Below are 17,267 nucleotides of genomic sequence, written 5' to 3'. Positions count from 1 at the left end.
TCAGATGATCAGGAGAGAAGTTATGATGACTTATTATGACTGTCTGGGATCAGATGATCAGGAGAGAAGTAATTATGACTTATTATGACGGTCTGTGATCAGATGATCAGGAGAGAAGTAATTATGACTTATTATGACTGTCTGGGATCAGATGATCAGCAGAGAAGTAATTATGACTTATTATGATGGTCTGTGATCAGATGATCAGGAGAGAAGTAATTATGACTTATTATGACTGTCTGGGATCAGATGATCAGGAGAGAAGTAATTATGACTTATTATGACTGTCTGGGATCAGATGATCAGGAGGGAAGTAATTATGACTTATTATGATGGTCTGTGATCACTTGGAAGTATTAATTCCACACATATAATTATGGTAGAAATGTGAGAATTGCCCTGTTAATACTAGACTATTTACTGTACATAACATAGGATATCAGTATGGCCAGTAAGACGCCATTACTCAGCTATTTTCAGCTATAGTGATCAAAGAGGGTTATCATTATCAGTGTTAGTCAAGCCAAAGTCTCTTGTCCCAAAAACAACCATTCTCATTGAGGAGTATCTACATAAAGTCATACAGCATCATATCTCATGTCAGCCCAAGAAGTTGGCATGTACCTTCAGTCCATCATGGCTCCTGGCTGAGTATTCTGATTATTTGACCTAAAAAACATTATGTCCCTTGATAGCTTGAAATGATGAGAACTGCTTAAAATCCCTATTTGGACCGTGGGCTGGGCCATCCTAGAGGAAAGCAGACCTTATATAGCCTGGCCTACACTATATTTCAACTACCTGTATAAATAATGTGTAGATACATTTATTTGAGACAGCAGGCATTGCCATCTAGGCAGCTTCTACGGCCTAGTCCAGCCAAAGGACAAGGCAGTTGTAATTTTCTACAGTAAACACATTTGCAACTGTAAATGAAATCAAGAGGAAAGGGTAATCATAAATATAATGCAGTCTACAATTAACACGGTAGGTAGTAACCCCATAATAAGCCTACCATGAATAACTTGCAAATGAGAGAGATGACTTGACTTACTACAGAACTTGAAATGGCCGGTAGCCTACGTAATGAGGCGTAGTCACTCACAGCCTCAAATTATGCGATGTCTAAACTCATTCTAGTAAAATATCATGGGCTGCCCACGGGTTGACAAAGATTAGCAACGCCACATATAGGCTGCAATGGAATGCTTCCCATCACAGTTGTCAACATTGCTACAGTTTTCAATTATTTTTGTGTTGGTGTTTTGTCACGTCGTTATATATGCCTACAGTACACACATGAAGGGAAATTATATCATCACGAAACCATGATTTGATCCTAACGATGTGCTGCGCGCTATCACTCGTCCGGACACCATGGCACATACGCCGTGTCCCTTTGGCGGTGGGCCGAGACACAGTGGTCTGTCCCCATCGCACCACGCGTCTCCTCGCCTCCAGCAACACCCCCTCTCCTCCTCACACACTGCCTCTACCTTCCCCTCCCATCCCGGGCTCTGCTCGGCTCTCTCTCCCCTCTCTATCACACATATACATCAGTATGTCTTTAGCACGGGTAGCGCTATACAGTCAGCGAGCGGAGAAGCCCGTTTAGTATTCCGAGCACAGGGGAAGAGAGGGAGGGAGGGGAGAGTGAAATACAAAGAAAAAAACAGGGTGAGAAGACAGAAAACACATTCCAAGACAAGAAAATAGGAAAGGATGAGAGGGGAGCGGAGAGATACCATATTGTTCATTTCTCCCTCTCAGTCTACCCCTCCGCCTTATTCTTCCATCCCAGGTGCAGTATTTGAGCCCATTTTCCTGTCTTGGGGTAGAGGGCGGAATGTTGATTTTTAACGCGTCGCATCTGAAAAATAGGCTAGTGTTTGGATGAAAAAGGCAGGTAGGAGAAAGAGCAGTCTCTGATACAACATAGAGGTATGATGATATTTCATTGTTGTCATTTTAATACACGCCTATGTGTCGTTATATAGGTTAGGCTACTGACCATAATATCCTGTGTGATCTTGTGTCACCGTATGTGTTATAGTCTATCTATACTGTAGCTATGTGCCACCGAACTGACTGTATGTCTGTCCGGTTCAAAGATACATTTTATGCATATTTTGTGCAGTGATGTGCGAATGTAATCTATTCTCATTTAATGTATAGCCCATTGGTTCGAGCGTTATGGCATGCATATAGTAGCCTATGTAGCCCACACTGTAGGTTATCTCTCGCGCAAGTGTGCAGTGTGCATAGCATGTATGTGGGTTTAAATGTCCACACGCAAGCACGCACACACACACACACACACACACACACACACACACACACACACACACACACACACACACACACACACACACACACACATCATGAATAAGACAGGGGAAACATGTAGGAGCTGAAACGAGTGTTATTCCCCTCCACCCACCCCACCCCTCTCTCCTCTCCCTTCTCCCCTCTCCCCCCATCAAAGGCACAGTGGCTCTGGCTTTATGAGATAGACTTCCATAATTATGCAAATATGAATATGCTCATATGTAACCAAAGTCACAAGGATAGTCTCGATGGCTCACTGACTTTGACGGAAATGTAAGTGAAGTATGAAGCGAGGGCTATCCACGTGCACTGTGTGGGTGGTGAGAATGTTGCCATCTTAGTATTGGACCAGTGAGCTGCTCTGCATATATGGATGTGCAGCTTCTTCCACCGGCTCTAGTCTGCACAGGAAGAGAGCGGAACCAGTATCCCAGGGTTCCTCACTGGCCTCTCGCTCAGCTTGGTGCTCGCGCTGTGTTTCCTGTGTGATGTTATAGATAATTTAGACACTCGCGGGAGCAGGCCTGGAGCAGCAGAGAGCCCTGCATGCAGCACAGAAGACTTCAGTGTGTGTGTGTGTGTGTGTGTGTGTGTGTGTGTGTGTGTGTGTGTGTGTGTGTGTGTGTGTGTGTGTGTGTGTTTATGTGATGATGTATGGACATAAACAGAATATTGAAACCTCCAACGTCGGATAGTTGTACTAAAAGCTTGCCTATGGGCTGTTACAGGCCAGCCTGGAGTAACCTAAAGGCTGAGTCGCAGGCAGCAGAGCTATTACCTTTAGTCAATAGACATTAATACAAGGTCTTCAATCTTGGCCTTGTATTTCTAGTGCCATCTCACAGCCAAATACAGGAGGCAGTCCTCTTTTGTAGCGGTAAAGGTATTTGGTAGTATCTATTTACACTAGTGCATCAGTTTGACACAGTTGGATGAGCAGAGAGCACAGATGATATTGACCCAGACAGACATGACGCTGTGATGCACTGGCCTCGATAGGTAGGAAGTGATGCAAAGGTCCATGCCAGTGCTAGTGAGAAAAGGTCACGGAGGGCCCTGCATCCAGTGACTTCATCTCTTAAAGGATGAGTCTTGAGGTCGGAAGTGATAGTGCGCTTATAACACAAGTCCATGGAATACAGTAGAACAGACAGCACAGAACTGAGGAGAAGATGGTAGAGTAGATGAGAGGATGGTAGAGTAGAGGAGAGGATGGTAGAGGAGAGGAGAGGATGGTAGAGTAGAGGAGAGGATGGTAGAGTAGAGTACAGGATGGTAGAGTAGAGGATGGTAGAGTAGAGGCGAAGATGGTGGAGTAGAGGAGAGGATGGTAGATTAGAGGAGAGGATGGTAGAGTAGAGGAGAGGATGGTAGAGTAGAGGAGAGGAGAGGATGGTAGATTAGAGGAGAATATGGTAGAGTAGAGGAGAAGATGGAAGAGTAGAGTAGAGGATGGTAGAGTAGAGGAGAGGATGGTAGAGTAGAGGAGAGGATGGTAGAGGAGAGGAGAGGAGAGGATGGTAGATTAGAGGAGAAGATGGTAGAGTAGAGGAGAGGATGGTAGAGTAGAGGAGAAGATGGAAGAGTAGAGTAGAGGAGAAGATGGTAGAGTAGAGGAGAGGATGGTAGAGTAGAGGAGAAGATGGAAGAGTAGAGTAGAGGATGGTAGAGTAGAGGAGAGGATGGTAGAGTAGAGGAGAGGATTTTAGAGTAGAGGAGCGGATGGTAGAGTAGAGGAGAGGATGGTAGATTAGAGGAGAGGTTGGTAGAGTAGAGGAGAGGATGGTAGAGTAGAGGAGAGGAGAGGATGGTAGATTAGAGGAGAATATGGTAGAGTAGAGGAGAAGATGGAAGAGTAGAGTAGAGGATGGTAGAGTAGAGGAGAGGATGGTAGAGTAGAGGAGAGGATGGTAGAATAGAGGAGAGGAGAGGATGGTAGATTAGAGGAGAAGATGGTAGAGTAGAGGAGAGGATGGTAGAGTAGAGGAGAAGATGGAAGAGTAGAGTAGAGGAGAAGATGGTAGAGTAGAGGAGAGGATGGTAGAGTAGAGGAGAAGATGGAAGAGTAGAGTAGAGGATGGTAGAGTAGAGGAGAGGATGGTAGAGTAGAGGAGAGGATGGTAGAGTAGAGGAGCGGATGGTAGAGTAGAGGAGAGGATGGTAGATTAGAGGAGAGGATGGTAGAGTAGAGGAGAGGATGGTAGAGTAGAGGAGAGGAGAGGATGGTAGATTAGAGGAGAATATGGTAGAGTAGAGGAGAAGATGGAAGAGTAGAGTAGAGGATGGTAGAGTAGAGGAGAGGATGGTAGAGTAGAGGAGAGGATGGTAGAGTAGAGGAGGAGAGGATGGTAGATTAGAGGAGAAGATGGTAGAGTAGAGGAGAGGATGGTAGAGTAGAGGACAATATGGAAGAGTAGAGTAGAGGAGAAGATGGTAGAGTAGAGGAGAGGATGGTAGAGTAGAGGAGAAGATGGAAGAGTAGAGTAGAGGATGGTAGAGTAGAGGAGAGGATGGTAGAGTAGAGGAGAGGATGGTAGAGTAGAGGAGCGGATGGTAGAGTAGAGGAGAGGATGGTAGAGTAGAGGAGAGGAGAGGATGGTAGATTAGAGGAGAAGATGGTAGAGTAGAGGAGAAGATGGAAGAGTAGAGTAGAGGATGGTAGAGTAGAGGAGAGGATGGTAGATTAGAGGAGAAGATGGTAGAGTAGAGGAGAAGATGGAAGAGTAGAGTAGAGGATGGTAGAGTAGAGGAGCGGATGGTAGAGTAGAGGAGAGGATGGTAGAGTAGAGGAGAGGAGAGGATGGTAGAGCAGAGTAGAGGATGGTAGAGTAGAGGATAAGATGGTAGAGTAGAGTAGAGGATGGTAGATTAGAGGAGAAGATGGTAGAGTAGAGGATAAGATGGTAGAGTAGAGTAGAGGATGGTAGAGTAGAGGAGCGGATGGTAGGGTAGAGGAGAGGATGGTAGAGTAGAGTAGAGGATGGTAGAGTAGAGTATGGTAGAGTAGAGTAGAGGATGGTAGAGTAGAGTAGAGGATGGTAGAGTATGGTAGAGAGAGGAGAGGATTGTAGAGTAGAGGAGAGGATGGTAGAGTAGAGGAGAAGATGGTAGAGTAGAGTATGGTAGAGTAGAGTAGAGGAGAGGATTGTAGAGTAGAGGAGAGGATGGTAGAGTAGAGGAGAAGATGGTAGAGTAGAGGAGAAGATAGTGGAGTAGAGTAGAGGATGGTAGAGTAGAGTAGAGGATGGTAGAGTAGAGGAGAGGATGGTAGAGTAGAGTAGAGGATGGTAGAGTAGAGGATGGTAGAGTAGAGGAGAAGATGGTGGATTAGAGGAGAAGATGGTAGAGTAGAGGATGGTAGAGTAGAGGAGAAGATGGTAGAGTAGAGGAGAATATGGTAGAGTAGAGGAGAAGATGGTAGAGTAGAGGAGAAGATGGTAGAGGAGAAGATGGTAGAGTAGAAGAGAAGATGGTAGAGTAGAGGAGAAGATGGTAGAGTAGAGGATGGTAGAGTAGAGGAGAAGATGGTAGAGTAGAGGAGAAGATGGTAGAGTAGAGTAGAGGATGGTAGAGTAGAGTAGAGGATGGTAGAGTAGAGGAGAGAATGGTAGAGTAGAGGAGAAGATGGTAGAGTAGAGGAGAAGATGGTAGAGTAGAGTAGAGGATGGTAGAGTAGAGTAGAGGATGGTAGAGTAGAGGATGGTAGAGTAGAGGAGAAGATGGTAGAGTAGATGAGAGGATGGTAGTAGGATGGTAGAGTAGAGTAGAGGATGGTAGAGTAGAGTAGAGGATGGTAGAGTAGAGGAGAAGATGGTAGAGTAGAGGAGAAGATGGTAGAGTAGAGTAGAGGTGGTAGAGTGTGGTAGAGCAGAGGAGAAGATGGTAGAGTAGAGGAGAGGATGGTAGAGTAGAGTAAAGGATGGTAGAGTAGAGGAGAAGATGGTAGAGTAGAGGAGAAGATGGTAGAGTAGATGAGAGGATGGTAGAGTAGAGTAAAGGATGGTAGAGCAGAGGAGAAGATGGTAGAGTAGAGTGTGAGTGCACACATCTCATAATAATATCTCTCACTAATCACACCCCAACCAACACCACAACAACCAAAAACCCACAAAACAAACCACACCAACCACACCACAACCAACAACACACACAACCCACAAACCAACAACCAACCAAACCAACCACACCAACCAACAAACACACAACCCAAACAACATCACACCCCCACCACAACCACAACACAACACCCACACCACACACACAACCCAACAAACACCAACACAACCCCACCACACCACAACAACCCCACAACACCACAACCCACAACCACACAAACCAACCACACCAACACCAACACAACAAACCACACCCCACCAACCACAACCACAACCCACACCACACCACACCACACACAACCACACCCACAACACCTCAAACACACCCAACCAACACAACCACAACCACAACCAACACAACACCACCACACCACACCCAACCCACCAACCACAAACACACCCACAACACCACACCACCCAACCAACCAAACCAACAACACCAACACACCAACCACAACCACACACCAACACCACAACCACCAACCAACCAACCCAACACCACAACCACCCCCCCACAACACCACAACCACCACACCACCACCCACAACCAACACAACCAACAACACCAACAACCAAACCCAACACCACACCCCAACCACACCAACCACAACACCACAACCAACCACAACCAAACCACAACACCAAACACAACCACCAACCCACACAACACCCAACACACCACAACCACCACCACACCAAACACACCACTACCCCACCACAACACACACCCAACATACTACCACAACCCACCCACTCTCACCACAACCCCACCACACCAACACAACTCAACCCACCAACCCCAACACACAAACAAACACCACAACACCAACCAAACTCCCACAACCACACCCAACCAACATGGTAGAGAGAAGAGAGGATGGTAGAGTAGAGGATGGTAGAGTAGAGGAGAAGATGGTAGAGTAGATGAGAGGATGGTAGAGTAGAGTAAAGGATGGTAGAGTAGAGGATGGTAGAGAGAGAGAGGATGAGAGAGAGAGTAGAGGGTGGTAGAGTAGAGGAGAAGATGGTAGAGTAGAGGAGAAGATGGTAGAGTAGAGTAGAGGATGGTAGAGTAGAGGAGAAGATGGTAGAGTAGATGAGAGGATGGTAGAGTAGAGTAAAGGATGGTAGTAGGAGAAGATGGTAGAGTAGAGGAGAGGATGGTAGAGTAGAGTAAAGGATGGTAGAGTAGAGGAGAAGATGGTAGAGTAGAGGAGAAGATGGTAGAGTAGAGTAGAGGATGGTAGAGTAGAGGAGAAGATGGTAGAGTAGATGAGAGGATGGTAGAGTAGAGTAAAGGATGGTAGAGCAGAGGAGAAGATGGTAGAGTAGAGGAGAGGATGGTAGAGTAGAGTAAAGGATGGTAGAGTAGAGGAGAAGATGGTAGAAGAGAGGAGAAGATGGTAGAGTAGAGTAAAGGATGGTAGATTAGAGGAGAGGATGGTAGAGTAGAGGAGAAGATGGTAGAGTAGAGGAGAAGATAGTGGAGTAGAGTAGAGGGTGGTAAGAGAGTAGAGGATGGTAGAGTAGAGGAGAGGATGGTAGAGTAGAGTAGAGGATGGTAGAGTAGAGTAGAGGATGGTAGAGTAGAGTATGGTAGAGTAGAGTAGAGGAGAGGATTGTAGAGTAGAGGAGAGGATGGTAGAGTAGAGGAGAAGATGCAGAGTAGAGGAGAAGATAGTGGAGTAGAGAGAGGATGGTAGAGTAGAGTAGAGGATGGTAAGAGAGAGGAGAGGATGGTAGAGTAGAGTAGAGGATGGTAGAGTAGAGTAGAGGATGGTAGAGTAGAGATGGTAGAGTAGAGTAGAGGAGAGGATTGTAGAGTAGAGGAGAGGATGGTAGAGTAGAGGAGAAGATGGTAGAGTAGAGTATGGTAGAGTAGAGTAGAGGAGAGGATTGTAGAGTAGAGGAGAGGATGGTAGAGTAGAGGAGAAGATGGTAGAGTAGAGGAGAAAAGATAGTGGAGTAGAGTAGAGGATGGTAGAGAAGAGAGTAAATGATGGTAGAGTAGAGGAGAGGATGTTAGAGTAGAGGATGGTAGAGTAGAGGAGAAGATGGTAGATTAGAGGAGAAGATGGTAGAGTAGAGGATGGTAGAGTAGAGGAGAAGATGGTAGAGTAGAGGATGGTAGAGTAGAGGAGAATATGGTAGAGTAGAGGAGAAGATGGTAGAGGAGAAGATGGTAGAGTAGAAGAGAAGATGGTAGAGTAGAGGAGAAGATGGTAGAGTAGAGGATGGTAGAGTAGAGGAGAAGATGGTAGAGTAGAGGAGAAGATGGTAGAGTAGAGTAGAGGATGGTAGAGTAGAGTAGAGGATGGTAGAGTAGAGGAGAGAATTGTAGAGTAGAGGAGAAGATGGTAGAGAGAGGAGAAGATGGTAGAGTAGAGTAGAGGATGGTAGAGAAGAGAGAGGATGGTAGAGTAGAGGATGGTAGAGTAGAGGAGAAGATGGTAGAGTAGATGAGAGGATGGTAGAGTAGAGTAAAGGATGGTAGAGTAGAGGATGGTAGAGAAGAGTAGAGGATGGTAGAGTAGAGTAGAGGATGGTAGAGTAGAGGAGAAGATGGTAGAGTAGAGGAGAAGATGGTAGAGTAGAGTAGAGGATGGTAGAGAGAGGAGAAGATGGTAGAGTAGATGAGAGGATGGTAGAGTAGAGTAAAGGATGGTAGAGCAGAGGAGAAGATGGTAGAAGAGAGGAGAGGATGGTAGAGTAGAGTAAGGATGGTAGAGTAGAGGAGAAGATGGTAGAGTAGAGTAAAGGATTGTAGATGAGGAGAGGATGGTAGAGTAGAGGAGAAGATGGTGGAGTAGAGGAGAGGATGGTAGATTAGAGGAGAAGATGGTAGAGTAGAGTAGAGGAGAGGATGAGAGAGTAGAGGAGAGGATGGTAGAGTAGAGGAGAGGATGGTAGAGTAGAGGAGAGGATGGTACAGTAGAGGAGAGGAGAGATGGTAGATTAGAGGAGAGGATGGTAGAGTAGAGTAGAGGATGGTAGAGTAGAGGATGGTAGAGTAGAGGAGAAGATGGTAGAGTAGAGGAGAGGATGGCAGAGTAGAGTAAAGGATGGTAGAGTAGAGGAGAAGATGGTAGAGTAGAGGAGAAGATGGTAGAGTAGAGGAGAGGATGGTAGAGTAGAGTAAAGGATGGTAGAGTAGAGGAGAGGATGGTAGAGTAGAGTAGAGGATGGTAGAGTAGAGGAGAAGATGGTAGAGTAGAGGAGAGGATGCTAGAGTAGAGTAAAGGATGGTAAGAGCAGAGGAGAAGATGGTAGAGTACAGGATGGTAGAGTAGAGGAGAAGATGGTAGAGTAGATGAGAGGATGGTAGAGTAGAGAAAGGATGGTAGAGTAGAGGATAAGATGGTAGAGTAGAGGAGAAGATGGTAGAGTAGAGGAGAGGATGGTAGAGTAGAGGAGAGGAGAGGATGGTAGATTAGAGGAGAAGATGGTAGAGTAGAGGAGAGGATGGTAGAGTAGAGGAGAAGATGGAAGAGAGAGAGGAGAAGATGGTAGAGTAGAGGAGAGGATGGTAGAGAGGAGAAGATGGAAGAGTAAAGTAGAGGATGTTAGAGTAGAGGAGAGGATGGTAGAGTAGAGGAGAGGATGGTAGAGAGAGGGAGCGGATGGTAGAGTAGAGGAGAGGATGGTAGAGTAGAGGAGAGGAGAGGATGGTAGATTAGAGGAGAAGATGGTAAGAGAGAGGAGAAGATGGAAGAGTAGAGTAGAGGATGGTAGAGTAGAGGAGAGGATGGTAGATTAGAGGAGAAGATGGTAGAGTAGAGGATGGGTAAGAGAGAGAGTAGAGGATGGTAGAGTAGAGGAGCGGATGGTAGAGAAGAGGAGAGTATGGTAGAGTAGAGTAGAGGATGGTAGAGTAGAGTATGGTAGAGTAAGAGAGGATGGTAGAGTAGAGTAGAGGATGGTAGAGTAGAGTATGGTAGAGTAGAGTAGAGGAGAGGATTGTAGAGTAGAGGAGAGGATGGTAGAGAGGAGAAGATGGTAGAGTAGAGGAGAACAGGTGGACAGAGAGAGGATGGTAGAGTAGAGTAGAGGATGGTAGAGTAGAGGAGAAGATGGAAGAGTAGAGTAGAGGAGAGATGGTAGAGTAGAGGAGAGGATGAGAGTAGAGGAGAAGATGGAAGAGTAGAGTAGAGGATGGTAGAGTAGAGGAGAGGATGGTAGAGTAGAGGAGAGGATGGTAGAGTAGAGGAGCGGATGGTAGAGAGTAGAGGAGAGGATGGTAGAGTAGAGGAGAGGAGAGGATGGTAGATTAGAGGAGAAGATGGTAGAGTAGAGGAGAAGATGGAAGAGTAGAGTAGAGGATGGTAGAGAGAGGAGAGGATGGTAGATTAGAGGAGAAGATGGTAGAGTAGAGGAGAAGATGGAAGAGTAGAGTAGAGGATGGTAGAGTAGAGGAGCGGATGGTAGAGTAGAGGAGAGGATGGTAGAGTAGAGTAGAGGATGGTAGAGTAGAGGATGGTAGAGTAGAGTAGAGGATGGTAGAGTAGAGGAGAGAATTGTAGAGTAGAGGAGAAGATGGTAGAGTAGAGGAGAAGATGGTAGAGTAGAGTAGAGGATGGTAGAGTAGAGTAGAGGATGGTAGAGTAGAGGAGAGGAGAGGATGGTAGATTAGAGGAGAAGATGGTAAGAGAGAGGAGAAGATGGAAGAGTAGAGTAGAGGATGGTAGAGTAGAGGAGAGGATGGTAGATTAGAGGAGAAGATGGTAGAGTAGAGGAGAAGATGGAAGAGTAGAGTAGAGGATGGTAGAGTAGAGGAGCGGATGGTAGAGTAGAGGAGAGGATGGTAGAGAGAGAGAGGATGGTAGAGTAGAGGATGGTAGAGTAGAGTAGAGGATGGTAGAGTAGAGGAGAGAATTGTAGAGTAGAGGAGAAGATGGTAGAGTAGAGGAGAAGATGGTAGAGTAGAGTAGAGGATGGTAGAGTAGAGTAGAGGATGGTAGAGTAGAGGATGGAGAGAGAGGAGAAGATGGTAGAGTAGATGAGAGGATGGTAGAGTAGAGTAAAGGATGGTAGAGTAGAGGATGGTAGAGTAGAGTAGAGGATGAGAGTAGAGTAGAGGATGGTAGAGTAGAGGAGAAGATGGTAGAGTAGAGGAGAAGATGGTAGAGTAGAGTAGAGGATGGTAGAGTAGAGGAGAAGATGGTAGAGTAGATGAGAGGATGGTAGAGTAGAGTAAAGGATGGTAGAGCAGAGGAGAAGATGGTAGAGTAGAGGAGAGGATGGTAGAGTAGAGTAAAGGATGGTAGAGTAGAGGAGAAGATGGTAGAGTAGAGTAAAGGATTGTAGATTAGAGGAGAGGATGGTAGAGTAGAGGAGAAGATGGTGGAGTAGAGGAGAGGATGGTAGATTAGAGGAGAAGATGGTAGAGTAGAGTAGAGGAGAGGATGGTAGAGTAGAGTAGAGGATGGTAGAGTAGAGGAGAGGATGGTAGAGGAGAGGAGAGGATGGTAGAGTAGAGGAGAGGATGGTACAGTAGAGGAGAGGAGAGTATGGTAGATTAGAGGAGAGGATGGTAGAGTAGAGTAGAGGATGGTAGAGTAGAGGATGGTAGAGTAGAGGAGAAGATGGTAAGTAGAGGAGAGGATGGCAGAGTAGAGTAAAGGATGGTAGAGTAGAGGAGAAGATGGTAGAGTAGAGGAGAAGATGGTAGAGTAGAGGAGAGGATGGTAGAACAGAGTAAAGGATGGTAGAGTAGAGGAGAGGATGGTAGAGTAGAGTAGAGGATGGTAGAGTAGAGGAGAAGATGGTAGAGTAGAGGAGAGGATGCTAGAGTAGAGTAAAGGATGGTAGAGCAGAGGAGAATATGGTAGAGTACAGGATGGTAGAGTAGAGGAGAAGATGGTAGAGTAGATGAGAGGATGGTAGAGTAGAGTAAAGGATGGTAGAGTAGAGGATAAGATGGTAAGAGAAATAAGGAGAAGATGGTAGAGTAGAGGAGAGGATGGTAGAGTAGAGGAGAGGAGAGGATGGTAGATTAGAGCTAGAAGATGGTAGAGTAGAGGAGAGGATGGTAGAGTAGAGGAGAAGATGGAAAAGAGAAGAGAGAGGAGAAGATGGTAGAGAGAGAGGAGAGGATGGTAGAGAGAGGAGAAGATGGAAGAGTAGAGTAGAGGATGTTAGAGTAGAGGAGAGGATGAGAGTAGAGGAGAGGATGGTAGAGTAGAGGAGCGGATGGTAGAGTAGAGGAGAGGATGGTAGAGTAGAGGAGAGGAGAGGATGGTAGATTAGAGGAGAAGATGGTAGAGTAGAGGAGAAGATGGAAGAGTAGAGTAGAGGATGGAGAGTAGAGGAGAGGATGGTAGATTAGAGGAGAAGATGGTAGAGTAGAGGAGAAGATGGAAGAGTAGAGTAGAGGATGGTAGAGTAGAGGAGCGGATGGTAGAGTAGAGGAGAGGATGGTAGAGTAGAGTAGAGGATGGTAGAGTAGAGTATGGTAGAGTAGAGTAGAGGATGGTAGAGTAGAGTAGAGGATGGTAGAGTAGAGTATGGTAGAGTAGAGTAGAGGAAGAGTGTATTAGAGAGGGAGAGGATGGTAGAGTAGAGGAGAAGATGGTAGAGTAGAGGAGAAGATAGTGGAGTAGAGTAGAGGATGGTAGAGTAGAGTAGAGGATGGTAGAGTAGAGGAGAAGATGGAAGAGTAGAGTAGAGGAGAAGATGGTAGAGTAGAGGAGAGGATGGGGGGAGAGAGAGAGGAGAAGATGGGAAGAGTAGAATAGAGGATGGGAAGAGTAGAGGAGAGGATGGTAGAGTAGAGGAGAGGATGGTAGAGTAGAGGAGCGGATGGTAGAGTAGAGGAGAGGATGGTAGAGTAGAGGAGAGGGAGAGGATGGTAGATTAGAGGAGAAGATGGTAGAGTAGAGGAGAAGATGGAAGAGTAGAGTAGAGGATGGTAGAGTAGAGGAGAGGATGGTAGATTAGAGGAGAAGATGGTAGAGTAGAGGAGAAGATGGAAGAGTAGAGTAGAGGATGGTAGAGTAGAGGAGCGGATGGTAGAGTAGAGGAGAGGATGGTAGAGTAGAGTAGAGGATGGTAGAGTAGAGTATGGTAGAGGATGGTAGAGTAGAGTAGAGGATGGTAGAGTAGAGTATGGTAGAGTAGAGGAGAGGATTGTAGAGTAGAGGAGAGGATGGTAGAGTAGAGGAGAAGATGGTAGAGTAGAGTATGGTAGAGTAGAGTAGAGGAGAGGATTGTAGAGTAGAGGAGAGGATGGTAGAGTAGAGGAGAAGATGGTAGAGTTAGAGGAGAAGATAGTGGAGTAGAGTAGAGGATGGTAGAGTAGAGTAGAGGATGGTAGAGTAGAGGAGAGGATGGTAGAGTAGAGTATGGTAGAGTAGAGTAGAGGAGAGGATTGTAGAGTAGGGGAGAGGATGGTAGAGTTGAGGAGAAGATGGTAGAGTAGAGTATGGTAGAGTAGAGTAGAGGAGAGGATTGTAGAGTAGAGGAGAGGATGGTAGAGTAGAGTAGAGGATGGTGAGAGAGAGGAGAAGATGGTAGAGTAGAGTATGGTAGAGTAGAGTAGAGGAGAGGATTGTAGAGCAGAGTAGAGGATGGTAGAGTAGAGTATGGTAGAGTAGAGTAGAGGAGAGGATTGTAGAGAGAGGAGAGGATGGTAGAGTAGAGGAGAAGATGGTAGAGAAGAGAGAGGATGGTAGAGTAGAGTAGAGGATGGTAGAGTAGAGTATGGTAGAGTAGAGTAGAGTTAGAGTAGAGGAGATGATGTTAGAGTAGAGGATGGTAGAGTAGAGGAGAAGATTGTAGAGTAGAGGATGGTAGAGTAGAGGAGAAGATGGTAGAGTAGATGATGGTAGAGTAGAGGAGAAGATGGTAGAGTAGAGGAGAAGATAGTAGAGTAGAGTAGAGGATGGTAGAGTAGAGTAAATGATGGTAGAGTAGAGGAGAGGATGTTGGAGTAGAGGAGAAGATGGTAGATTAGAGGAGAAGATGGTAGAGTAGAGGATGGTAGAGTAGAGGAGAAGATGGTAGAGTAGAGGATGGTAGAGTAGAGGAGAAGATGGTAGAGTAGAGGAGAAGATGGTAGAGTAGAGGAGAAGATGGTAGAGGAGAAGATGGTAGAGTAGAAGAGAAGATGGTAGAGTAGAGGAGAAGATGGTAGAGTAGAGGATGGTAGAGTAGAGGAGAAGATGGTAGAGTAGAGGAGAAGATGGTAGAGTAGAGGATGGTAGAGTAGAGTAGAGGATGGTAGAGTAGAGGAGAAGATGGTAGAGTAGAGGAGAAGATGGTAGAGTAGAGGATGGTAGAGTAGAGGAGAGGATGGTAGAGTAGAGGAGAAGATGGTAGAGTAGATGAGAGGATGGTAGAGTAGAGTAAAGGATGGTAGAGCAGAGGAGAAGATGGTAGAGTAGAGGAGAGGATGGTAGAGTAGAGTAAAGGATGGTAGAGTAGAGGAGAAGATGGTAGAGTAGAGGAGAAGATGGTAGAGTAGAGTAAAGGATGGTAGATTATAGGAGAGGATGATAGAGCAGAGGAGAAGATGGTAGAGTAGAGGATGGTAGAGTAGAGGAGAAGATGGTAGAGTAGAGGATGGTAGAGTAGAGGAGAAGATGGTAGAGTAGAGGAGAAGATAGTAGAGTAGAGTAGAGGATGGTAGAGTAGAGTAAATGATTGTAGAGTAGAGGAGAGGATGTTAGAGTAGAGGAGAAGATGGTAGATTAGAGGAGAAGATGGTAGATTAGAGGATGGTAGAGTAGAGGAGAAGATGGTAGAGGAGAAGATGGTAGAGTAGAGGAGAAGATGGTAGAGTAGAGGAGAAGATGGTAGAAGAGAAGATGGTAGAGTAGAAGAGAGGATGGTAGAGTAGAGTAAAGGATGGTAGAGCAGAGGAGAAGATGGTAGAGTAGAGGAGAGGATGGTAGAGTAGAGTAAAGGATGGTAGAGTAGAGGAGAAGATGGTAGAGTAGATGAGAGGATGGTAGAGTAGAGTAAAGGATGGTAGAGCAGAGGAGAAGATGTTAGAGTAGAGGAGAGGATGGTAGAGTAGAGTAAAGGATGGTAGAGTAGAGGAGAAGATGGTAGAGTAGAGGAGAAGATGGTAGAGTAGAGGAGAGGATGCTAGAGTAGAGTAAAGGATGGTAGAGCAGAGGAGAAGATGGTAGAGTACAGGATGGTAGAGTAGAGGAGAAGATGGTAGAGTAGATGAGAGGATGGTAGAGTAAAGTAAAGGATGGTAGAGTAGAGGATAAGATGGTAGAGTAGAGGAGAAGATGGTAGAGTAGAGTAAAGGAGAGGATTGTAGAGTAGAGGAGAGGATGGTAGAGTAGAGGAGAAGATGGTAGAGTAGAGGAGAAGATAGTGGAGTAGAGTAGAGGATGGTAGAGTAGAGTAGAGGATGGTAGAGTAGAGGAGAGGCTGGTAGAGTAGAGTATGGTAGAGTAGAGTAGAGGAGAGGATTGTAGAGTAGGGGAGAGGATGGTAGAGTTGAGGAGAAGATGGTAGAGTAGAGTATGGTAGAGTAGAGTAGAGGAGAGGATTGTAGAGTAGAGGAGAGGATGGTAGAGTAGAGGAGAGGATGGTAGAGTAGAGGAGAAGATGGTAGAGTAGAGTATGGTAGAGTAGAGTAGATGAGAGGATTGTAGAGTAGAGTAGAGGATGGTAGAGTAGAGTATGGTAGAGTAGAGTAGAGAGGATTGTAGAGTAGAGGAGAGGATGGTAGAGTAGAGGAGAAGATGGTAGAGTAGAGTAGAGGATGGTAGAGTAGAGTAGAGGATGGTAGAGTAGAGTATGGTAGAGTAGAGTAGAGGAGAGGATTGTAGAGTAGAGGAGAGGATGGTAGAGTAGAGGAGAAGATGGTAGAGTAGAGTATGGTAGAGTAGAGGAGAGGAGAGGATTGTAGAGTAGAGGAGAGGATGGTAGAGTAGAGGAGAAGATGGTAGAGTAGAGGAGAAGATAGTGGAGTAGAGTAGAGGATGGTAGAGTAGAGTAAATGATGGTAGAGTAGAGGAGAGGATGGTAGAGTAGAGGATGGTAGAGTAGAGGAGAAGATGGTAGATTAGAGGAGAAGATGGTAGAGTAGAGGATGGTAGAGTAGAGGAGAAGATGGTAGAGTAGAGGATGGTAGAGTAGAGGAGAAGATGGTAGAGTAGAGGAGAAGATGGTAGAGGAGAAGATGGTAGAGTAGAAGAGAAGATGGTAGAGTAGAGGAGAAGATGGTAGAGTAGAGGATGGTAGAGTAGAGGAGAAGATGGTAGAGTAGAGGAGAAGATGGTAGAGTAGAGTAGAGGATGGTAGAGTAGAGTAGAGGATGTAGAGTAGAGGAGAGAATGGTAGAGTAGAGGAGAAGATGGTAGAGTAGAGGAGAAGATGGTAGAGTAGAGTAGAGGATGGTAGAGTAGAGTAGAGGATGGTAGAGTAGAGGAGAAGATGGTAGAGTAGATGAGAGGATGGTAGAGTAGAGTAAAGGATGGTAGAGTAGAGAATGGTAGAGTAGAGTAGAGGAATGGTAGAGTAGAGTAGAGGATGGTAGAGTAGAGGAGAAGATGGTAGAGTAGAGGAGAAGATGGTAGAGTAGAGGATGGTAGAGTAGAGTAGAGGATGGTAGAGTAGAGGATGGTAGAGTAGAGGAGAAGATGGTAGAGTAGATGAGAGGATGGTAGAGTAGAGTAAAGGATGGTAGAGCAGAGGAGAAGATGGTAGAGGAGAGGAGAGGATGGTAGAGTAGAGTAAAGGATGGTAGAGTAGAGGAGAAGATGGTAGAGTAGAGGAGAAGATGGTAGAGTAGAGTAAAGGATGGTAGATTAGAGGAGAGGATGGTAGAGTAGAGGAGAAGATGGTGGAGTAGAGGAGAGGATG

General features: G+C 45.7%; 1 protein-coding gene across 1 annotated transcript in view; it reads left to right on the top strand.

Annotated features, from left to right (window-relative positions):
- Window positions 1–1,553: 1,553 nt before the first annotated feature.
- Window positions 1,554–17,267, top strand: part of LOC110486656 (synaptotagmin III) — a 58,049-nt gene continuing 42,335 nt past the window's right edge. Inside the window, exon 1 of the mRNA XM_036941376.2 lies at window positions 1,554–1,801. The gene's annotated coding sequence lies outside the window, so the exon portion shown is untranslated. The remainder of the gene's footprint in view (window positions 1,802–17,267) is intronic.

This window comes from Oncorhynchus mykiss, chromosome 13 (assembly GCF_057628025.1).
Source record: "Oncorhynchus mykiss isolate SJ-2025 chromosome 13, ASM5762802v1, whole genome shotgun sequence".
NCBI lineage: Eukaryota > Metazoa > Chordata > Actinopteri > Salmoniformes > Salmonidae > Oncorhynchus > Oncorhynchus mykiss.
Note: the sequence above shows the minus strand (reverse complement) of the source record. Positions and strands in the feature narration are given on the sequence as shown.